Source organism: Panulirus ornatus, chromosome 29 (assembly GCF_036320965.1).
Source record: "Panulirus ornatus isolate Po-2019 chromosome 29, ASM3632096v1, whole genome shotgun sequence".
In the NCBI taxonomy this organism is placed as follows: Eukaryota; Metazoa; Arthropoda; class Malacostraca; order Decapoda; family Palinuridae; genus Panulirus; species Panulirus ornatus.
The window spans coordinates 5409139-5434964 of NC_092252.1; the positions used below are offsets into that span (position 1 = coordinate 5409139).

Sequence of the window (25826 nt, forward strand, 5' to 3'; positions counted from 1 at the left end):
TTATGAGATATTCACACCACAGGGGAGACGGTGGGGGATCTGGGCTGTGGCCAGAGGTACAATTCTTCCTCTCCCTCTCTAGCACTGACTGTCGTTGCCTGCCCACCATCAACGCTGTTACTGGTGATGATGTTGCTGCACCGTTCCAGTGGTAAGCCTGTTGCCTCATTCCTCTTTACGAGACATACACTCCATTCATGGATTTTCTACGCTGTTGTTCCGGTTCGGATCACTCTCAATTACCCGTGACATCTTTATGTTCCGGTAATCAATGATTAATGATGGCAGGAGTACACCCCTGTCCTGGATATAGCCAAGAAAGCTAAATGTGAAATAATCTCGTGTTTCCCTAATCATATCTATGTGTAAGGACACAGACATGTATATAAACACGTGTGCGTATAATCAAAGACATCTTTGCATATACAAGACAAACAAACAGATCTATAAATGCCTACATACAAATCCATCTGTTCCTCCAAGTATTTCTCACACACACATTCTTGAAAGCAAACATATGATCCACACATCCTCTACCACTTCTGAAACCTACGCTGCTCCTTCCCAGCCTGATGCTCTTCTGTACATGCCTATACCCTCTCGATCTCTACAGTTTCAACACTCACCTCTGTCCAGCTTGGCGTTATACAGTGGCACAATACATGCATTCCAACAATCCTTAGGCACCTTATCAAGAGCCATACATACGCTGAAAATCCTTAACCAATAAAGAACAAAGTCAACCCCTTCTTCATACATTCAGGTGCGCTACCACACACTCCAGCCGCCTTACCACACTTAATCTTAAAAAAGGCTTTCACCACCTCTTCTCTCTTTACCAAACCACTCTCCATAATTCTCTCACTTCTCATACCACACCGATCCAAACACCCTACATCTGCCACCCTATTATCAAACACGTTCCACAGTCCTTCAAAATAACTCGCACCATCTCCCCCTCACTTCATCACTAACCAGTTACCAATTTCCCGATATGTCACCTTGTTTTTAGCACAGTACTAAACTCTCTCCAAAATATCTTCTAATTCTCCCTACAGTTTGCTTAATACTCTATCGCCTAGACTCTCATGCGCCCTCTTTTTCAACCTCTTCACCTTCCTCTAGACTTCCTGCAGCTTTCTCTTATACACCCCCTAAACATCTGCACTCCATCCTTTACGTACCGCCCAAACACCCCTTTTTTTTTCTCTCTCTCTCTCTCTCTCTCTCCCTTCCACTCGCATCTTTACTTCTTCATGCCACCACTCATTACCCTTTGTAACCTGTCCACCTCCCACCTTTCACATGCCACCTGCATCTCTCGCACATGTCACCACTGCTTTCCTAAATATCTCCCATTCTTCACCCACTCCCCTTGCTTCATCTGCTCTCACATTTTGCCATTCTACGCTCAGTCTCTCCAGGAAATTCTTCACACAAGTCTCTTCTCCAAGCTCACTTACTCTCTTCTCACCTCATGTCGTCTCCTCTTTTCCGAAAAATCTCTACAAATCTTCACCGTCACCTTCACGAGACAGTGATCAGACATCCTATCTCTTGCCACCACCCCCACCCCCATACTATCCTTCCTCTATCCACACTATCCCACATCTTACCTATACTATCCCTCCTCTTGCTGAACCTCACACCCACCCCAAAACAATATCTCTCCGCTTACTAGAATCAAACATTCATCTTTCCCCAGCCGTGTGAAAACTCTGATCGAACGCGGATACCATAAAAACAGTCATCAATGTTCCACGGAGTCGTCCAAATCATTCTGACAGTTTGCCTGCTCGCAGCGCTCCTGACAGCTCCGCTGGGCTTGCGCAAGTGGGGGAAGCCCAGCGAGGTTCCTCGCGCGAAGAAGTCCACCATGACCATAGAGGTGGTGCTGGCCGTAGGAGAGTACGACATCATCGCACAACTGGATGTCGAGCGGAAGGAGACACAGGTGAACGTCTACATGGAGGAGACGGTCCCCGGGACGAGCTCCAAGGTCCTGGTCATGAGTCCCCCAAGAGGGGAGTGGATGGTCCGACTCTCCTTTCATCCAGAGACCACCGACGTCCCCGTGGTCGTCAAGAAGGTGTCGGTCGATGAATCCGTTTCCTCGCGTTACAAAGTCCGGTGATGATGATGATGAGGAAGAGGACGGTCTTCCTTCAGGAGAAGGGGTAGTGTCGAGGGCGTGTGCGCGCGTGCGTCCCTCGGCCCCGTTCACTGCACGGTGGGTCAGTCCATGGCTCCAAAGCGCCCCTCCTCCTCCTCCTCCTCCCGACCTATGGGAGCGTGGTATTCTCAATCATCATCTTCTTCCATCATCTTCTTTCATCCCTCGTTATCATGACTACGTCCTGGACACCAATGGCCGTCACCTTCACAACACTTGACTACGACTGGGGTTTGAACCTCACGTGTATAAACGCACCCACAACCCCATTGGCTGGTGACCTACGGGTATGGGTCATGTTCACTACATCCTCATCTTCACACCCACAGAGAAGGAGACAAAAAAAAAAAAAAATAATAATGATGATGATACGCACACAGTCTGCCTCTGACCAGCGCAACCTGGTAGCTGGAGGAGCAGCACCACATCTCTATTTCTATATATTTAACGACTTACTATCGTCCAGTCTTTGGCGAGTTTTTTTTTTTTCCTCTTTTCTTTCTTTTTTTTTTTATCCATCTCACTGAAAGGTAAGAGAGAGAGAGGGGGAGAGAGAGAGAGAGAAGTCGTATAACTTGACCAGTTTACAAGCTCGAAGGGGGGAACAGCGTTCGAACCTTACACAGTCTTATGTGTACAGGAAACCAAAATACAACAGTTGTATTCCCCCTAGAAGCATTGAATAACAGCTCTGCGTGCTGTAAGGTCGTTGTCTCATTAACCAATACATAGACACGAGGGCCTTAAGTCCTCCTCCTTCTCCTCTGTACCTACTTTACCTGTAATCCCAAGAGAGATTTAGCCTTAGGGGTTGCCTATATATATATTTATATTTCTTTTATCTTTTTTTCATACATATTCGCCTTATGCCGCGTTAGCGAGGTAGCGTTAAGAACAGAGGAGTGAGCCGTAGAAGGTATATCCTCACTTGGCCCAACTCTCATACCCTTCTTTTGGAAAATTATAAACGGGAGGGGAGGATTTCCAGCCCCCCTGCTCCCTCCCCTTTTAGTCGCCTTCTACGACACGCAGGCAGCAAGGTAGCGCAAGGAAACAGACGAAAGAATGGCCCAACCAATAGGGTTTGGATGGTATTGCTGTGGAATTAATCAAAAAAGGGGGTGACTGTGTTGTTGAATGGCTGGTGAGGATATTCAATGTATGTATGGCTCATGGCGAAGTGCCTGAGGATTGGCGGAATGCATGCATAGTGCCATTGAACAAACAAAGGCAAAGGGGATAAAGGTGAGTGTTCAAATTACAGAGGTATAAGTCTGTTGAGTATTCCTGGGAAATTATATGGGAGGGTATTGATTGAGAGGGTGAAGGCATGTACAGAGCATCAGATTGGGGAAGAGCAGTGTGGTTTCAGAAGTGGTAGAGGATGTGTGGATCAGGTGTTTGCTTTGAAGAATGAATGAGATAAATACTTAGAAAAAGAGCCATGGATCTGTATGTAGCATTTAGGGATCTGGAAAAGGCATATGATAGAGTTGATAGAGATGCTCTGAGGAAGGTATTAAGAGTATGTGGTGTGGGAGGTAAGTTGCGAGAAGCAGTGAAAAGTTTTTATCGAGGATGTAAGGCATGTGTAACGAGTAGGAAGAGAGGAAAGTGATTGGTTCCCAGTGAATGTCGATTTGCGGCAGAGATGCGTGATGTCTCCATGGTTGTTTAATTTGTTTATGGATGGGGTTGTTAGGGAGGTGAATGCAAGAGTTTTGGAGAGAGGGGCAAGTATGCAGTCTGTTAATGTAATGTCTGTGTATATACATGTATGCATACGTTAAAATGTATAGGTATGCATATGTGCATGTGTGGGTATTTATGTATATACATGTGTGTGTGTGTGTGTGTGTGTGTGGGTTGGGCATTCTTTCGTCTGCTTCCTTGCGCTACCTCGCTAACTCCATCTTTCCACCTCCAATTTGGTCTCCCTCTTCTCCTCGTTCCCTCCACCTCCGACACATATATCCTCTTGGTCAATCTTTCCTCACTCATTCTCTCCATGTGCCCAAACCACTTCAAAACACCCTCTTCTGCTCTCTCAACCACGCTCTTTTTATTTCCACACATCTCTCTTACCCTTACGTTACTCACTCGATCAAACCACCTCACACCACACATTGTCCTCAAACATCTTATTTCCAGCACATCCATCCTCCTGCGCACAACTCTATCCATAGCCCACGCCTCGCAACCATACAACATTGTTGGAACCACTATTCCTTCAAACATACCCATTTTTGCTTTCCGAGATAATGTTCTCGACTTCCACACATTCTTCAAGGCCCCCAGAATTTTCGCCCCCTCCCCCACCCTATGATCCACTTCCGCTTCCATGGTTCCATCCGCTGCCAGATCCACTCCCAGGTATCTAAAACACTTCACTTCCTCCAGTTTTTCTCCATTCAAACTCACCTCCCAATTGACTTGACCCATACATGCACATATTCATATCAACATATTCATACATATGCATGCATGGACATATACATATATACACATGTGCATATTCATACTTGGTTGTCTTCATCCATCCCTGTTGCTACCCCGCCACACAGGAAATAGCATCCCCACCTTTCAGCAAGGTAGCACTAGGAAAGGACAAAAAAGGCCACAGCTGTTCACACTCAGTCTCCAGCTGTCAGGTGTAATTCACCGAAACCACAGATCCCTGTCCATATCCAGGTCCCACAGACCTTTCCATCACTTACCTCAAGCACTTCACATATATATATTGGTCAATGACAGGTTCCTCTTTTCTTTCCTTTCAGACTGCACAGAGTACTGAATGGCTTGATTGATGCTCTCTACCCTTAAATCTATCCTCCTCCTCCTCTCTCTCTCTCTCTCTTTCTCTCTCTCTCATCATTACATACATTACATACAGCGTACGAGCAAGTGGTTTCATCTTTAAGACCTACAGCGTGTATAATCCGTGTGATATATACATTAAACCCCACTACCATTAACAATACTTTAATGAGTTAGTGTATCATTTTCAACATCAAGGAACAAAGAGATAAATAGCATTACAAGACGCCCAGGGGAAGAATTTTCAGAGCCCTGGGTTGAGGATCGGGCCCTTGGCAACACAAGAGATCAACCATCACTGGTTTGGTTCCTGTATTCTCAGGAAGGGAGCCAACCCACACTTCTGGAAGTGACCCCAAATTACGTTATTCAGGCAATCGTCGCAAGCGTTTTCTAGACTACCATGGCTGAGGCGGTTGCCACAGAGTAGGATTACTGTGGTGCCTACGGCGACCACCAACTCCTCGTAACTCAGGGTCTCTGTGGCCAATGCATTAATCACGGACTCCGCCTCAGTCATGGCGTCGGGAAGGTCTCCTCGCGCCCGATCGTGTTTCTGCCACTCCCGGAGGATTGTCCAAAAGTGGTGCGACAGCTCCCCCACTACGTAGGAGGCTATAGGCGTGTGGCTAGCCGAGGGGCGGAACACTTTCAGCGGTGATGAGGAGGAGGTTGGCGCCTCCGTCGGTGGCTTCTCATAGAATACCTCTTCATCTGGGGCCCTCTGCTCTACCTGCTCCCAGCCATGGAGCAAGGTCGAGAATTCAGGACATGGCTGGTAAATAAGGAGAGCCTCTGGTTTAGACACGCTTGGTGATACTCTCTCGTCGTCGGAGGGCGTCGTGTTTGATAAAGGTGTGTCCACCTGGCTGCTGCTTGTCACGTACTCACGGTCTGAAGTTGTGTCCGTGTAGCTACTGCCTGCCACGTGCCCAGTGTTTGACGTTGAGGTCACAAGGCTACTGCTTGACGGTGAGGACACGTTCCTATCGCTTGGCGGTGAGGTGACGGAGCGCCTTCTTGAAGTCCCGAACAAGCGCCTACTACCTCTTGAGAGTGAGGCCGAGTTGTTGCTCAGTGGTGTCCATACCAACCAGATGGCCACGAGGGCAAGAAGAACGTGCACAGATAACAAGGACATTGCTACCCTGGCGTCCCTCTGCAGCATCTTCCGCAGGAGACTCAGTTGATTCAACCTGTGGCCGAGAAGCTCCAGCTTCCCCAGGATGGGTATCCAGGAGTACCAGGAGCTGGCGGGTTCAACAGTGATGGAGGAAGGATCAGACAAGACCCAGGCGTACGGGCCTCGCCTCAAGGTGGCGAAGATGCTGAAGAGCTGGACTAAGCTGTCCCGATGGTGGACCAAGCTCTCGCACCATCTGCCGAGCATCCAGTCGATCACGATGAGCACCAAGAGGATGACGACCAGACATGAGAAAATTGCGTGTTTATAAGATGCAAGTGACATTATATTAATTTCTTTAATTTACGAAGCCCAAAAGAAAAAATTAACAACGAAATTGGTTTGAAAGATAGATGGGCTTTGGGGTGTCGCGACCAAAACGCTCAGGAAGGGGAGAGGCGTGCACGGGATAAACCAAAGCGGTGTATGGAAGGTACTGTGTTGCCAATGGGGTAAATCAGGGCATATGAAGTGGTTAGAGGAGATCAAAGATTGGTCTTTTTGGTTTAGCCAGTCTAGATCATTTGTAGGGGGGTTGTCAGAGGCCATCTTCGAAAGGCTGTCATCTTCACTAAACTGCATCTTTACTACACCCTTGACACCACTAGCCCGTAACCTACGTGCTATGAGTCTAAGCAAAGACCATCTTTACAATACCCTCATCTTTACTACTACTCCGACTTCATTAGCTTTTAACCCAAACACTATGAGTTTAAACAAAGAACATCTTCACTACACCCTCATCTTCACTATACCCTCGACTCCATAGCTTTAGCTTACACCCTATATGAGTTAAGACAAAGGCCATCTTCACTACACCCTCATCTTCACTATACCCTCGACTCCATAGCTTTAGCTTACACTCTATATGAGTTAAGACAAAGGCCATCTTCACTATACCCTCATCTTCACTATCCTCTCGACAAAGCCACTTACCTTTAACCTACATGCCATAAGTCTGGACAAAGGCCATTCTCAATACAATTGCCAACTGACCTGAACCTTACAGTTTAAGTCGAGCACCATTGTCACACACCTATCTTCACTATATCCTGAACATAAGTATGGCTAGTAACTGGAACACTACAATTCAGATCAAAGGCTATCTTTACCACCTTCTTATCTTCACCACTCTACTATAACCTCATCTTCTCTACACTTCTTCCTACTTCGAGTTGAGAAGAGAAGCATATAAATGGCAAGATAGTACCACTGACAGGAGAGAGAAACACACAATCCGCACACTACTAACTAGGGAACTAGAGTACTTAACACATAAAAAAAAACATACTGATCCCGAGAGGACAGTTAGAAAATCAATTCATCAATTCATGAGTGTATGCATCAACAAGTCGTCTTCAGTTTATCCAAACTTAACACAAGTGGTGATGGAGGATGGCCTAAAATAATCATAAGTGCGTGCAGCAGGTAAGGAAAAGATAGATAAATGATTTTATGGGGCGAGGAAACTGTAGGAGCAGCAGGAATCAACCACGGAGACAGGACAATATCGCAGGGATGATACTCCCTCATGAACCAAGGAGTGACACAAGGTAATCAGGATGGTGGGCGGTGGTGGTGGTGGGAGGGGTAATTAGAAAATTTAGTGTATGTGTCAGAGAGAGAGAGAGAGAGAGAGAGAGAGAGAGAGAGAGAGAGAGAGAGACGAGCGATGGAGCTGAAGGAATGGGTCATGATTCATCAACGGCTCTTAAGGGGAGACCTCGGGAAAATAGCAAGGACAGCAACGCACTCAAGATGGATACATCCAGCGGATGGGACAGAACATACTGGCTCACGACGGCACACGCCCAGAGACGGTGCAAGAGGAAGGACTACCACTCTTGCTGGCTGGCTGGGGTGAGCGCTGATCGGCTGGGGATGGAGAGGGTGTCGCGGATCGGACAAACAAGCCTCAGCGATGATTCAGGTCGAAGCGAACGACAAAGTTAAGATGGTAAACTTTGGGAAAAGTTCTTGTGTACGTATGAATGAACATGAGCCGACGATATATATATATATATATATATATATATATATATATATATATATATATATATATATATATATATATATTTCCAAGGCTCTTACCTCCTCTTCCCTTACTACCTTTTGCCTCTCTCTCTCTCTCTCTCTCTCTCTCTCTCTCTCTCTCTCTCTCTCTCTCTCTTCTTGACTATATGACCATCTCCATCAACCCCCCCCCCCCTCCCACCTCCGCTGACGACCTGTGCTGACCTTTCGCCAGCGGAGGATCATCAAGGGTGACCTGGCAGCGCCTCCCCTGACCCAGCCCCGGGGAGAACATGGGTCCCCCACCCCCCCACCCCCATCCACCCGTGTCCTCTGACTTTTCCAATAAAAACTTTGGCGTTTTTTTTTATATGAGGTGAACTCCCTGGGTTTAAAGGCCACATTCTGGAACAGGGACGAAAAAAAAAGACTAAACGATAACTATGGCGTGGGGAGAGAGAGAGAGAGAGAGAGAGAGAGAGAGAGAGAGAGAGAGAGAGAGAGAGAGAGAGAAGAGAGAGGAGTCATGGCGCTGCCATAGCGACAGTTAGGAAGAATCATCCGACCTCTGAAAGAAAACCTTTTGGCCTAATCGCGTCTCGACCCTGCACACACACACACACACACACACACACACACACACACACACATCTTCCCTGTGAGCCATAACGCACGGGGTACCACAATTCGTATAGATATAACATTAATATCAAGAATCGACGGATCTATTTTTCCCACAGTACGAGTGATGATGGCTAGGAGGAGTGTGATTTCGAACATCATATTTCTGTCTTTCCATTATGATGACTATATGAGCTGTGAAGGCTGTGCAAATGATGGGAAAATGAGGGGCACTTTCAAGCGAGACGCAACTAGTAATTAAGGGAACGCTTGAAAACCTACTCCCACCTCACGTGAAGGTTGGATGCAGTGGGAGGAAGTAAACACACCAAGCCAACACAGCGAACACACTGAGCAAACAAAACTCCCAGCGACTGAATGCAAAGACGCTATGGGATGAATTACGAATTCAAAGGTACTATATATTCAGGAGGGCACGGGGAACTTGTGTTAATTGGTCCTGTTGCTTTGTGGGTATTTCCTCATTCATAAACCTGGCACTTCCCCCGATCATCTCTGCCCTCCAACGATTCTATTAATCAACGAAGGATTATGAACAGTTCACGCTCCACCAGGTCTGAATCACTCGGGCTACAGTCAAAGACGTCCACTGACGCGCGTTTTCCTAGAGAACCTTGAGGTCATTTCTCTGGTGCCCCTAAACTGGAGGACTTTTAAGCCAGACTGGTCAGGGAATCTCATTTGTGTGAGTCTGTCCGCCGGTGGCGTGGCTCTTGTGGGTTGTGACTCACAGAGTGAGCTGCTGGTGGTCCCACGGGCGGGAAGGAGGAGTCCCAGCCCAGGGGGGTTCCCCCAACACATGGGTCACCCTCCCCCCGCTACCTGACCTTCACGGTCCCACTGCCACACTCTCAGACGTGGTGGGAGAGCCTCGTACACTGGGGGATGACATGTGAACAACGCCTGTTCTCCGAACTTCAGCAACAGGACCGCTCCTGTTCCACGGGGCTGAAACGCGCGTCAGCTTCGACAACGGCAACTAATGACGAAAATATCTGGGGAAACGATGCAGTGGCTGAAAACATTAAAAATTTCAGGACATTTTGACAGTCATGGATGTGAGCAGTGATGGACCCCAATCGGTAATTTTGTGGGTGTGTTTCTCTCTCTCTCTCTCTCTCTCTCTCTCTCTCTCTCTCTCTCTCTCTCTCTCTCTCTCTCTCTCCACTGCTTTGAAATTGGCTGGTGCAAATACAATGGTATTTGATGACATGACAATTCCGGATGGTGGACACAGGTGCTGGGTAGGGGAAGCAACGCTTTGCAAGGTTGCCACGTCTGTTTCGTTACTTAGCACCCTAAGTTCAGCTAAGCAACTCGTTCAGAAGACAAAGTAGAAATGAATAAACGAAAAAAAAAAAACCGAGTTATAAACACGTATATTTCTTTCTTTCATACTATTCGCCATTTCCCGCATTAGCCAGGTAGCGTTAAGAACAGAGGACTGGGCCTTTGAGGGAATATCCTCACCTGGCCCCCTTCTCTGTTCCTTCTTTTGGAAAATTAAAAAAAAAAAACGAGAGGGGAGGACTTCCAGCCTCCCGCTACATACATTCATAGGAGGAAAACGAAGGTGATTTTTTTTTTCGTATCGTTACAGCAGCTTTTAAGATCACAAAGATGACAATCCTGGTCAGCACATTACTGGGATTAAAACTGATAGTCTGTTTACTCTGCAGTGTCTACGTCATCTAGTCCTTGATCCTTTACGAAGGTCAGGTCAAAAGGCCCGGACAGCACGACCAAGGGTCGTATCGTTGTGATTAAGGGGTCGTACTCTCGTGCTTAATGGTCGTACCGTCGAGGTCAGGATGGTACCATCTTGCTCAAGGGGTCGTACCGTCGTCCTCAAGTCGTACCGTCGTGGTCAGGATGGTACCATCTTGCTCAAGGAGTCGTACCGTCGTCCTCAAGTCGTACCGTCGTGGTCATTATGGCACTACCTTGCTCAAGGTGGAGTTACCTGATTGTCCAATTTTGTTTTCCGACCGACGGGCTGAGCCCACAGATGAACAGGCGATCTGTTCATAATTTTTTTCAGGTTTCCCTTACCCGAACGCAGCAAGCGAACGAATGATTCATTCACGATATCCGAGGCACGAACGCTTCACAACGAGTGAGACGGTAAAACGTGAAGCGCGGTTCGATCACTCACTCTGAAAATCAAACTTGTACAGACACTATGAGGCCTGGTTCACACCTGCTCTGTGAGATGAATTAGAAATAGAAAATAAAAAAAATCAGAATAGGGCAGCTAAAAGCCGAGTTCAAACCAGCGGAATGTTTACGAGTCATTCATGAATACAAGGCAGGAACGGTCGACTGGATGCAAAGCCGGTTTCGGAATAGTATCCGAAGCCTGGTTCACTGACTCAGACCACTAACTACTTCAAAGGAATCAAATTCCAGGCAAGGCTGTGATGCTAGGGAGTTGGGTGTGTGTGTGTGTGTGTGTGTGTGTGTGTGTGTGTGTGAGGGGCGCCCACTCACCACCGACTGCTGACAAACAAACTAGCTAAGAGCGTCCCGGGAGGCCACTTAACTGGCAGATGTTCGATTCAGAAACACCTGTGTGGGTCATTAGGCTCCCCAGGGCGGGCTAGCCTTACACCCCAGCCTCTCGACAGGTGAAATATGCCGGTACTTAGGCAGAGGGGGCGATGGGGAAGAGGGAAGGGTGTAGGCAGGGAGAGGAGAAGAAGGGGTAGAGGGAGAGGACAGGTCTCTCAAGATGTTTCGATGAAGAGAAAGGGCGAGGGCGTTGGAGGGAGGGGTAGACGTCTGTCTACGTGGTTCTAATGAGGCCAAAGGAAGTCTGGCACCTCCTTTAGCCGCCCGGGAGTCTGTCAATCCATCGCGACGGGGAAAAAGATTGAAAGAAATTCGAGTCATTCTCGAGCGGCTTCTCGTCCCCTTTCCACACTCTGTTAATTCCTTATGCCTTCCCTATTCTCCTTATTCCTTATACCTCCTACTCTCTGTTCCTTCTGCGTTCTACTCTCCTTCATCCCCCGTGCCAAAGGAACACGGAGGAGTTCCAACAGCAACAGAGCAATGGGTCCTTTCGAGGCTGTCTGGAGTGGTAGAAGGTGTCAGACCCTCACAGACCGGTGTGGTAGAGCACAAAGGTAGACAGATGTTCCAAAGTGAAAAAAAAAAAATCTAATATTTTTCAAGTAACTGAGAAGAATAGCTGAGGACTTGAAGCGAATTATCAATCATTAATCAAGTCTTATTCTTTAAGGACTCTATGGTACTGCTTTCAACCTCTCTAACTGCCACGTCAATCGTTAAATACGTTAACGATCCTGTTGAAGGGGAGGAAAAAAAGTGCCTCACCTAATTCCAGGTTAAACGTTTGCATACGAGTTAGTACTAATCATTACGAGCGAAATTAGTTGAATTATGCCTTACGTAGCTTCTTAGATCGAGATCATCGGAGCAACTGACAATTTTGAACACTCATAGTCGACCATCTTTTATCTCTGCGCCAAATGAATGTGTGTCGTTTGGTGGGCTTTTTCTTCGGATCTGTTTCTGAGTTCGTGTATGATCATGGCAGCCTGAGCCTCTACTCTCTCCATTTTCACGAGGTAAGACCGTGAACTCAAAAGCCCAACGTATGAATTCAAGTACAATTTTCGTCCTTCTTGCTGCTTCCCGGCACTGCTTACTTGGTTTTAAGTCACCAGAGGTGATTGTAAAAGAGGTCTCTATCCTCATCTACCTTCTTCAGCGCAACATGATTCATATCGTAGCTAATCTCTTCGTTTTTTTGCTCCCGATATGTAAAACTCGGCACTTAACGGTATCAAAATTCATTTGCCACCAGTGAACCCAGACCATCAGTTTATGGACCGTCTGAGGTGACTGCAGTTCAGTTTCAGTTATCATTTCCTGGTATCGTCTACGAAATTCCGTATTTTCCCATATCATATATATATATATATATATATATATATATATATATATATATATATACATGACGAAGAGAAGCGGTCCCATGACTGGCCCCTGTGGCACACCCCTTATCACGTCCAACTACCATGAAGCTGGAGCATTAGCCACTTCCCTTTGTTTACGGCCGGTCGACCAATCTCTTACCAGCGGTAGCACGACCCCCATCTACACCATGTGACTTTAACTTTCGCCACTAACCTTTTGATGCGAAACTTTATCGAATGCTTTTATTTTTTTTTTGAAAATCCAAATAGCATTCGGAAAAGTTCCACTTCAAAGGTTACAAGTACAAAGTATACCTTTTCCACTCTCCCTTTATCCCCTTCTACCTACCACTCTCCTTTATCTCCTTCCTCCTTCCGCTCCCCTTTATCCCCTTCCACCTTCCACTCTCCTCTGTCCCCTTCCACCGTCCACTATTCTCTCCGTCCGTTCCCAAGGCTGTGCAAATCTCTCCAGTTTGCTCACTTGCCTCATGTTTCCGCCGCCGACATTAAAGGTTATTTGGAGAATCACGGCAAACACACGATCATTAACAACAACAGCGCTCTTACACAGAAATGTTATAAGTGTTATCTCTCTCTCTCTCTCTCTCTCTCTCTCTCTCTCTCTCTCTCTCTCTCTCTCTCTCTCTCTCTCTCTCTCTCTCTCTCTCATACGCTTCTATGCACAGTACATGCTGTGGGAAAACCTACATACGCGCATCCAGGCATGCTCGTGCATTCGCACACGCACACGCACACACACACACACACACACACACACAAACAAACAAACATACACACACACAGACACACACACATAAACAAATATACACATGTACATACCTATACATAAACAAACAATCACATACACACATGTAAATACATATAAAGACACACATACGCACACACAGAGCGTGCGTGACCCCCGGCAGCATCCACAAGCGGCATTCCTCAATGTGCTACATACTGAAAAGTTGGATCTGCATCCCAACAGCTCCAGGGGTCGACACCCCACACCTTCCCCTCCACTACAACGATGGTCCTATACTGAAACATTTCCCATCACCTGCGTCACCAAGACATGATACGGGCGCAAGCTTTTGAGCCAGTCATGGCTATTTCGCATGTCACGGGCGATGAGGAACATCAAAAATAAAAATACAAAAAACATGATGCATGAAGAATCAACTTGAGGGAATCGAGTGTGTTTACATCCCCGACTCTTCGAGGCAGAGCGTTGGTCGAGGATCTGGGGAAACGAGAGACATCTTCGCTGTGCGAGGCATGGTGGAGGCATCGTAACGGCTCATCCTCGTGTACCACGGCAAATGAGTCAACCAAAACACCCAAGGTGAATCACGAAAGGTCACCAGTGTTCCTCCCTCCCCAGCTCCCACCCCCTTGACAACACTACTATAACCCCAGGCCGCCAATGTACCCCTCTGTCTACTCTCCAATAACCCCATGCCACCACCGTCTCTCCCTCTTCCAACACCACCCTCATCCCCTGGCAACACTATCATCAACCCCTGCCAACCCCCCCCACACCAACTCTGCACTCATCTCCCAGTTAATATGCCATTAGTTCACTCGACCTAGTCTGGAGGTCATTAACTACAGCAATTAGCTTCAACCCGGTTTAATTTAATTTCTCACTAATGAAACATATTACATTAATTCGGCACAGTAAGTCACGTACCAAAATATACTTTCGAAACATGAGTGTGTACTTTACGACACACTTTACAGAGGTGCTTACTTTACTACACACTTTACAGAGGTGCTTACTTTACTACACACTTTACAGAGGTGCTTACTTTACTACACACTTTACAGAGGTGCTTACTTTACTACACACTTTACAGAGGTGCTTACTTTACTACACACTTTACAGAGGTGCTTACTTTACTACACACTTTACAGAGGTGCTTACTTTACTACACACTTTACAGAGGTGCTTACTTTACTACACACTTTACAGAGGTGCTTACTTTACTACACACTTTACAGAGGTGCTTACTTTACTACACACTTTACAGACCTGGAATTTATGTGCAGGTCTTTTACATCAGCCCCTTGCAGACGACGGTACGACTTCTCGACACGACGGCACGACCCTTGAACACGACGGTGCGACCCTTGAACACGACGATACGACCCTTGAACACGAAGGTACGACCCTTGAACACGACGATACTACCCTTGAACACAACGATACTACCCTTGACTACGAAGATACGACCCTTGAACACGACGGTACGGCCCTTGAACACGAAGGTACGACCCTTGAACACGACGATAAGACCCTTGAATACGAAGGTACGACCGTAGGCCCTAACGCTACGCTCCTTTTGAGAATGACGGTACGACGCTTGCACACAACGGTGCGACCCTTAAGCAGGACAGTACGACGCTTGCGCACAAGAGTACGACCCTTGAGCGGGAAGGTACGACGCTTTTCACACAATACGACTGTTGTTGCTGGACGGCACGACCCCTGGAAAAAACGACGTGAACTCTGACCTTAACTCCTCGAGGGCCGGGTGAAAATCCCGGTCACCATGCTAGAAGGATCGTACACTCGTGTTCGAGGGTCGTACACTCGTGTTCGAGGGTCGTACACTCGTGTTCGAGGGTCGTACACTCGTGTTCGAGGGGTCGTACTCTCGTGTTCGAGGGTCGTACACTCGTGTTCGAGGGGTCGTACCATCTTACGTGCAAGCGTCGTGCTTGAGAGTCGTGCTGTCGTGTTCAAGGGCGTCACTGCCAGAGCAAAACAATAGCATAACCAAAGCATGAAGCATTATAATGACCCAGATATATATATATATATATATATATATATATATATATATATATATATATATATATATATATATATATATATATATATATATATAAACACATACCAACCCCACCCGCATCCATTTTCTTAAAATTGTGGAAATAAAAAAAGGGGTGATATTCTTAAAAGAACATGAAAAGTGTTGCAAGAAAACATTAATATTATGTTTGAGATGTGTTGCAAGACCTTGTCCTGAGGGTAAGAATGAAGCACACACACACACACACACACACACACACACACACACACACCCTTGAGCAACGGGGTACGAGCGAGGAGCCCCGTCTCGCCCGAGGGAGTACTTTGCCCCACTCTGCCAATGTGTCAAGTGAATGGTCTTAAAGAGATGTTACCGACCAGGACCACCAACACTTGTGCTCTCTCTCTCTCTCTCTCTCTCTCTCTCTCTGTACATGTGTGTGTGTGTGTGTGTGTGTGTGTGTGTGTGTGACACCTACAGATACACACCTGACCTGGGGAGGAGGGAGGGGGTCATCACTAACCAGGTCAGCCGGCAATAAGAACTTGGTAGATGAGTTTCTAGGACCCATTTTGGGGGCGAGGGGTTGGGGGAGGAAATGCGGCATTTTGTGAGGAAAAAATATAGGGGGTTGGGGGGGTTATGGGGTTCGTCTGGTAAGCGTTAAAACCCTCCCACCCCCCAGAAAAAAAAAAACGGCGCAGGAACCGTAATATAAAAGTCAAGGGCGCAGGAGAGAGAGAGAGAGAGAGAGAGAGAGAGAGAGAGAGAGAGAGAGAGAGAGAGAGAGTACTTCCATCAACTCGGATACACAGACACACACACACAGGCACACACACACACACACACACACGCTACTCACGGCGAAATAAAAATCATCAATCATTTTCAATCTTTTTTTTTTTTCTATAACATTTCAACTGTGAGGGATTAATTTCACACCCCCAGTCCTCCGTCCCAGTCCCCACACCCCCCCACACCCCCCATCCAACCACCAATTCGAACATTAGCGTTGAGGGAATGAGGGAGGGAGGGAGGGAGGGAGGGAGGGAGGGAAGGGAATGGGGATAGGGGGAAGGGATTTAACCTGCTAAATAGCAATCGTGGGGGAAGGGGGAGGGGATGGGGGGGAGGGGGATTTCACCTGCTATTCATCACTCACCGGGGGATTTACCAAACAAATGGTAAACTATTTCAAGTAGGATTTAATATTTGCCGGAGGCGTCCGGTGGCTCGGGGTAATATTTGGAATGCAAAATGCAATATTGGCACCGCAGTCCATCAGGGTGTGGGTGGGTATGGGTGGGTGTGGGTCTATCGCTGACGGGTGTGGGTGTGGCTCCATCGCCGACGCAGTATTGGAGCAACGGCCTATCACTGGGAAAGAGAGAGAGAGAGAGAGAGAGAGAGAGAGAGAGAGAGAGAGAGAGAGAGAGAGAGAGAGAGAGTCATATTAGTCTTTAAAACACGACGGAACGATCCTTGAGTACGACGATCTTTGAGTACGACGGTACGACGATCCTTGAGCGCGACGGTGCGACGATCCTTGATTACGACGGTACGACGATCCTTGAGTACGACGATCCTTGAGCGCGACGGTACGACGATCCTTGAGTACGACGATCCTTGAGCGCGACGGTGCGACGATCCTTGAGTACGACGGTACGACGATCCTTGAGTACGACGATCCTTGAGCGGGACGGTGCGACGATCCTTGAGCACGACGGTACGACGATCCTTGAGTACGACGATCCTTGAGCGCAACGGTGCGACGATCCTTGAGCGCGACGGTGCGACGATCCTTGAGCGCGACGGGACGACCCAAACCGACCTCTCCCCCTAATCCTTAACTACGGGTCGGATCGGACGACCAAAAGGATAGTAAAACTAGGGACGGGGGTTGGGTTGGGGTTTAGGGGGGATCGTAGGGTCGAGCCTTTAACCTCAGCATCCATCCACCTTCCCCCCCCCTCCCCCCTCCTCAACCTCTCTCAAAGACACCCCCCCCCATCCTCCTCCTCCTCCTTCCTCCTCCCAAACCTTTTCCCCCCACTCGTGTGTCAATTCCCCCCCCCTCCCTTCCCCCTTCCCCCTTTCAGAAATATCCCATTAAGATTCGAACTACTTCTGACCTCTTCTGCCCCCTCACGTCTCCCCCAACCAACACCTCCAGTGATAACGCCATCTCCTCCTCCCTACTCCACCTCTCCGAGACCAAAACGGTGCAGCACCGCTGTGTACCTAGACACATGATGACCACCGCCATCCGAACTACACACACACACACACACACACACACACACACCCTCACGCAATTCCACCTTAACAGTCGTCCGACGCAGGACTACCGCCAGCGGCAACCTTCATTCCCCATCAGAGGGAGTGGAAAAAGAGGGGCGGGGGGTAAAAAAAAAACAACAAAAAAAAAAACAAACCCTCCTCCCCCCCTCCCACCCTCTTACTCCTCCTTAAAGTAAATGGTGGGGTGGGGTGGGTTGGGGTGGGGTGGGGTGGGTTGGGTTGGGGTGGGGTGGGTTGGGTTGGGGTGGGTTGTGGACGGTGAGTTTGGGGGAAAGATGGGGTGAGGGTGGGGGAGGGAAGGGAGTCGATGCCCCAGGGCCAGCAGTAACTGGGGAGGGGGGGGGAAGAGAGACTCGCCAACAAGATGTTTCCTCCCTCGTCCAATTCAAGAATAGAAATGCATTTGTATGAAAATTCTCCTCCCGAGTCAGATATTGAAACCCGTGGCTCCCGGGGAGGGCCGGAAGATTTCTCCTGAGGGTTTGAGTACGTCCAATACCTGAATTTTGGTGATTTACAGACAAACATCCCCTCTTAAAAACTCGCATGCACACACACACACACACACACACACACACACGTACAAGCCAAAGAAGGACACACGTATACATGTATACACACTCACACACGTGTATACGTACACTCAAACATATACACATACACACACACAAACATTCCGGAAGATATAGCAAGCAGTCCATATCGTTGGGTCGCCCTACCCAAAGACGCACGAAAAGAACTACGAGAGAGGATGTACAAGGAGGAGGGGACACAACACTGGCACCAGAATCAAGACAGAGGAATTAGAAGTGAGGGAGGAAGAGGTCATAAATCCAGCCATCATTGTGGGTGGAGAGGTGAACAACGGACCCCACGGACGCAGAACACCCTCCACGTACTGTATAAACAGGTGGTAACACCAACACACACATAAACATGTACATTGAGGCAAACTTGCATGTGTACACACACAAAACAAGAAACAGATAACACCCAAACACACATGTTCAAACACAAACACACACACACACACACACACACACACACACACACACACACGCAAACAAAAGCACGTCAACCAAAGAAAAACACAAACAAACACACGCCTTCGCACAGGGAGCCAAACCAAGACACAGGAAGTGAGACACAGACAAACAACCCCAGGACGGAGCCAAGGGGAAAACGTGAATACATAATTGATATCACTAGGGAAGGACCCGACATTAACAGCTACGCTAACGAACGTAAATCCTCCAGGGAGGAATGTGTGTCTCGACTTAATCTACCATTACTCTTGGTAGAAGCCATTACTTCACGCCACTTAACTCCATGCTTTGCTGTACACTGACGTCACCGATTTATATATATATATATATATATATATATATATATATATATATATATATATATATATATACATATACAATATATATATATATATATATATATATATATATATATATATATATATATATATATATATATATATATATATATATTTTTTTTTTTTTTTTTTTTTTTTTTTTTTTTTTTTTTTATACTTTGTCGCTGTCTCCCGCGTTTGCGAGGTAGCGCAAGGAAACAGACGAAAGAAATGGCCCAACCCCCCCCCCATACACATGTACATACACACGTCCACACACGCAAATATACATACCTACACAGCTTTCCATGGTTTACCCCAGACGCTTCACATGCCTTGATTCAATCCACTGACAGCACGTCAACCCCTGTATACCACATGACTCCAATTCACTCTATTCCTTGCCCTCCTTTCACCCTCCTGCATGTTCAGGCCCCGATCACACAAAATCTTTTTCACTCCATCTTTCCACCTCCAATTTGGTCTCCCTCTTCTCCTCGTTCCCTCCACCTCCGACACATATATCCTCTTGGTCAATCTCTCCTCACTCATTCTCTCCATGTGCCCAAACCATTTCAAAACACCCTCTTCTGCTCTCTCAACCACGCTCTTTTTATTTCCACACATCTCTCTTACCCTTACGTTACTTACTCGATCAAACCACCTCACACCACACATTGTCCTCAAACATCTCATTTCCAGCACATCCATCCTCCTGCGCACATCTCTATCCATAGCCCACGCCTCGCAACCATACAACATTGTTGGAACCACTATTCCCTCAAACATACCCATTTTCGCTTTCCGAGATAATGTTCTCGACTTCCACACATTTTTCAAGGCTCCCAAAATTTTCGCCCCCTCCCCCACCCTATGATCCACTTCCGCTTCCATGGTTCCATCCGCTGACAGATCCACTCCCAGATATCTAAAACACTTCACTTCCTCCAGTTTTTCTCCATTCAAACTCACCTCCCAATTGACTTGACCCTCACCCCTACTGTACCTAATAACCTTGCTCTTATTCACATTTACTCTCAACTTTCTTCTTCCACACACTTTACCAAACTCAGTCACCAGCTTCTGCAGTTTCTCACATGAATCAGCCACCAGCGCTGTATCATCAGCGAACAACAACTGACTCACTTCCCAAGCTCTCTCATCCCCAACAGACTTCATACTTGCCCCTCTTTCCAGGACTCTTGCATTTACCTCCCTAACAACCCCATCCATAAACAAATTAAACAACCATGGAGACATCACACACCCCTGCCGCAAACCTACATTCACTGAGAACCAATCACTTTCCTCTCTTCCTACACGTACACATGCCTTACATCCTCGATCGATATATATATATATATATATATATATATATATATATATATATATATATATATATATATATACACACACTTATATACTTACTTTATATCATTTACCTTGATAATCACAGTATAAACACTTTACACCACTTATTTCTACAGTTATATATACTTTATATCACTTAGTTCTCCAATTATCTCACACATTTACTTTTTATCATTTAACTGTACACTGAAAGCATGATTACTTTACTCTTCACTAATACTGTTACTTTCTACCGCTTCACTCCACTCATGTACTTATTTTACACCACTTAAGTCTAAACTTTTAAGGTCACTTTACATCATGTAACTTTACACCTGTGTAGCTACTTTACACGACTTTACACTTGAAGTATCATTACATGACTGAACTACTCACTTAACGCATCAATACGTCGCTTACTTACAAACTCAACGTATGATTACACCACATAACTTTACACTTAAGTACCATTACACGACTGAACTACTCACTTAACGCATCAATACGCCACTTACTTACAAACTCAACGTATGATCACTCCACATAACTTTACACTTAACGATCACTGCCGTACACCACTTAACTCGGCACTTAACGTATAATTATGTCACTCAACTATGGACTCAACGCATCGAAATCTGTACCGTAACCCTAGATAATTGCCCAAACAAGCACTCTGGCTGTTGATCATGTTACATGATCTTATTATACGACAGGCAAGTTTGTCCGGGAGAGAGAGAGAGAGAGAGAGAGAGAGAGAGAGAGAGAGAGAGAGAGAGAGAGAGAGAGAGAGAGAGAGAGCATTAAGCGAGAGACCCAGACATTTGTTGTGAGAGGACCCTTCCACATGTTCTACGCCTTCCAGCAACAGCCTCTTAACCCAGCGGGTCCCCAACTGTCTCATACAATGGAATCTGTAAGTACCACGGCAGCGGCCACTTAAATAAGTAATGCTTCAGTCAAATACATAAATAAGTATATATATATATATATATATATATATATATATATATATATATATATATATATATATATATATATTCAACAAGAAAAGTGGTCAATGGGTGTTCAACCAAGGGGGCCGAGAAGAGCGAAAGTCTGCGGACCCATCCATTCGCGTTTCACTAACATTATAACAACACTATGAACTACCCGACACATATCTTACCCACCCAACGAATCTCTGTGTCCTACACTGCTCAAGAGTGTACCTGAAAAACGATGGAACTCAAACAATATAATAACAATGATAAAAAAAAAGAGATCAACTGACTTAGAAAATCATATAACAAAAAAGAAAACAACTGAATCTCCTCATTCAAGTATTTTCACTAACACAGCGATATAATCTACGGGTTTAATAACCCACATTATAGTAGCACAAGAACTCTTTATCGAGTGCTTAAATACATCCCTCAAAAATCTAAAGTCTCAGCAGCTTTAGCCAACCAACAGTCACCAACAGACGAGCAATTCTCTATATACGAAGACTTTGAGACTCCAAATTTCACCCGAAAAAAAGAAAAAAAAATGACTGACGACGGATGAACGTTCCCGTATTTACACCAACATTCAAGTCAACAAACTCACAAACCCAAGTTTCATTAGTTACGTCCAGGGATTTTACTTACTGGCCAACACTTACCCCAAAACCAAATCTATCAGTTCCCCAAAACTAAATCTATCAGTTCCCCAAAACCAAATCTATCAGTTCCCCAAAACTAAATCTATCAGTTCCCCAAAACCAAATCTATCAGTTCCCCAAAACCAAATCTATCAGTTCCCCAAAACCAAATCTATCAGTTCCCCAAAACCAAATCTATCAGGTCCCTAAAACCAAATCTATCAGGCTTACATATCAACCCGCATCTGAACCCCAGAGAGATTTAAAAGGTCAACTAACACACGTACGTACGTCTCACTAACACAGTCAAAAAAAAAATGTTTATTTTTCTTAAGTGACTTGATAAAGGCATCCAATGGGCCGGAGACAAATGCTTGTGTGTGGTGAGGAGGAGGAGGAGGAGGAGGAGGAGGAAGGAGGAGGAAGAGGTTGAACAGTACTGCTGGACTTACCAGCGTCAGCTCCGTGCCCTCGCCCCATCTAAATGCTAATGCCTAGTGTGTCAGTTAACATCTGCCTCTGTGTGTGTGTGTGTGTGTGTGTGTGTGTGTGTGTGTGTGTGTATGAGGGTGGGTGGGGGTGGGGGGCGGCTCCGTCCCGCTAGGCTGGGATAGGGGAGTAGAGGGGACGGAGGGAAGGGAGGGGGTGTGTGTGCGTGTGTACGTAATGGTGTTGAACGGGAGGAGAGAGAGAGAGAGAGAGAGAGAGAGAGAGAGAGAGAGAGAGAGAGAGAGAGAGAGAGAGAGAGAGAGAGAGAGAGAGAGAGGTTTGGAAAGTCAATCAGACGGCACTGGAGGTCGGAGAAAGTAAATGGTCCAGGGGCAAAACGAGGAATTTGTGTGGGAGAGCCAGAGCCTGAAATTGGTGAGGACAGACAACAACAAAGTTGATAACATAGCAGGAAGAGGAGGACGGCGGCAGAGTTAATAACATAGCAGGAAGGGTCGCGAGGAGAGGGAGGAGAGGGGGATAGTGGCAGAGTCAAAAGCCTATGTTGATGTAGGACCGGCAAGTCACTGGCGCCCAGGCCACAAGGTCCAGCAGCGAACTGGCCACCTGGCTCTTTCTTCCGTCAGGATGGCACTGTTTTCCTCTGGGACGGCGCGGAGCTTTCGACCTTGTGGGGTACGGGGGGAGGGTAGGTCGCTTTCCCTAACAAACTCACTGAATTAACGCGCTTTGATTAACTGTCTCTTTGATCATCCCCCCCCAACCAACCAACCCTTCCTAACAATATAGCATTTCTAACATTTATACTCTCTCTCTCTCTCCTCTCTCTCTCTCTCTCTCTCTCTCTCTCTCTCTCTCTCTCTCTCTCTCTCTCTCTCTCTCTCCACTGATCTACCCTTGACCTTGGCTAAAAGCTAAATTAACATATGACCTGACTAAATTTGAATTTAGCAATATCTATCTTAATTCAAAAAAGTATTCCAATCTCAAACACGACCTTATATATACGTTTTGTTCACAAGAGTCTCAATATCACTAGGCTTTCAAAAGCGTTAAGCACTCAAGGTCGTCCTCCAGGGTCGTACAGTCGTTCCCAAGAGGTCAAGAGTCGTTCCTAAGGTCGTATAGTCGTTCCCAAGAGGTCAAATGTCGTCCTCCAGGGTCGCACAGTCGTTCCCGAGAGGTCAAGAATCAACACCAAACCACATGAGTTTTCCCTCCAACCATCTCGTCACACACAGGAATCCCATTTTCTTTTTTCCTTTTTTCTTTTTTTCTTTTTTGCTCTCGAAATCTCCACCAAAATATAATTCTCTTTCCGGGTCCTCCATCTTGAAGCAGTGTCCGCGGCAACTTATCAAACTTCATTTTTCTTTTGTGATAATCTTGGCGCGCCAGATGGGAGCGCGAACCCCCACCAACCACATCCCCACACAAACGCCCTCCAGGCGAGAAAGCAAATGAAATGCCCCCCCCCCCCCCAAAAAAAAAAAAAAAAAAAAAAACTTATTTCGGGTTTTAGTGGTCCTTAAACATATGAATAATTAATTAAAGCTGATTAATCACGGTGCTAATTATGTTCCTTTACAATCCGGCATTAATAACACTACTGTGCCGTATGAACATAGTGCTAAACTTAATTATTTTTGTGCATAAAAATATAATTTCAGAACACCTTTTCAAAATTTTATTTGCAGTAAACATTATATATAGTCAATAGTACGTGACCAAACCCTAAACCATCAAATGAATGAGAAAAAAAAGCATTATATATATATATATATATATATATATATATATATATATATATATATATATATATATATATATATATATATATGAGCGCTAGGAAACACGAAGGGCCCATCTACTCATATACACATATATATACATAAACGCCCATAAATGCACATATACATACGAATATATACACATATACAGATATACACAAATATACACATGTCCATATTCATACTTGCATGCCTTCATCCATTCCCGGCGCCACCCCGCCCCACAGGAAACAGCATTAACTAAAGAAAGGGATGAATAATTCCCACTTTTATGCAAATGATTCTCTGCACCTCTCACACACGCTCATCAGCACCGGCTACCCAAACAGTCAAACGCAATTACCGTGCCAGAAAAAGGAGAAAAAAAATATTCAGTATGTCAACTTTTAAACCGAATCACAGTCAACATCGCAGCTGACAGCCACGACACCCGGATGAACACACGTGGACAGAGAGACAGAAAGACAGACACTCCCTCGTTTAAACTATAAAAGTTCCATTAACATTTCTCTCTCTCTCTCTCTCTCTCTCTCTCTCTCTCTCTCTCTCTCTCTCTCTCTCTCTCTCTCTCTCTCTCTCTCGTGTGTGTGTCTGTGTCCTGGCAGGTCCCTCCTCCCTCGGGCAGGATGGCGCTGATGAAAGTCCTCCAAGTGTCAAATCTGCCACATTGGATATCTTGTCTGGGAGCAATAAATCACTTCCACCATTTGTTTTCCCCCGCGAGCAAACCTTGTTATTATCAGAGATACTCGCTGGCCTTTAGAAAATTAGTATATATATATATATATATATATATATATATATATATATATATATATATATATATATATATATATATATATATATATATATACTGGATGCCATCAGCTCACAATAGGGTAATTTCAAGTCAAGAAACACGAATGCTTGGGAGTCGAACTGATGTGATGAAGTGCTCAAGACATGCAGAAACCATGACCCAGGCCTGCCACTCTCATCATATTTGACAACCTGTATGGTACGTGTCACGGACCAGAAATGCTCCTGTCCTGTGCGTAAGGTCACCAGAGGGGGCGGACGTCTCCGCTCCAACACGCTCCACAGACTGCGATTGTCGTCGCCACGTTACAAACATAAGTCGTCGAGGTTGACCTCAAACATCCGTAAGTGAAGATTGTAACATTTTACTTTCCTTTTTTTGGGGAAAAGACGTTCAGCTTATGATCCCACGACGGTGTACGACCCCTTCAAGCACGACGGTACGACCCCTTCAAGCACGACGGTACGATCCCTTCAAGCACGACGGTACAACCCTTACAGCACGACGGTACGACCCCTTCAAGCACGACTGTACGACCCCTTCTACCACGAT

The 25826-nt window shown here is 46.1% G+C and overlaps 1 long non-coding RNA gene across 2 annotated transcripts in view; it reads right to left on the reverse strand.

The window, feature by feature from the left end:
* The window catches only part of LOC139758037 (uncharacterized), a 218930-nt gene that overhangs the window by 91271 nt on the left and 101833 nt on the right, over window positions 1-25826 (reverse strand). The window lies entirely within an intron of this gene.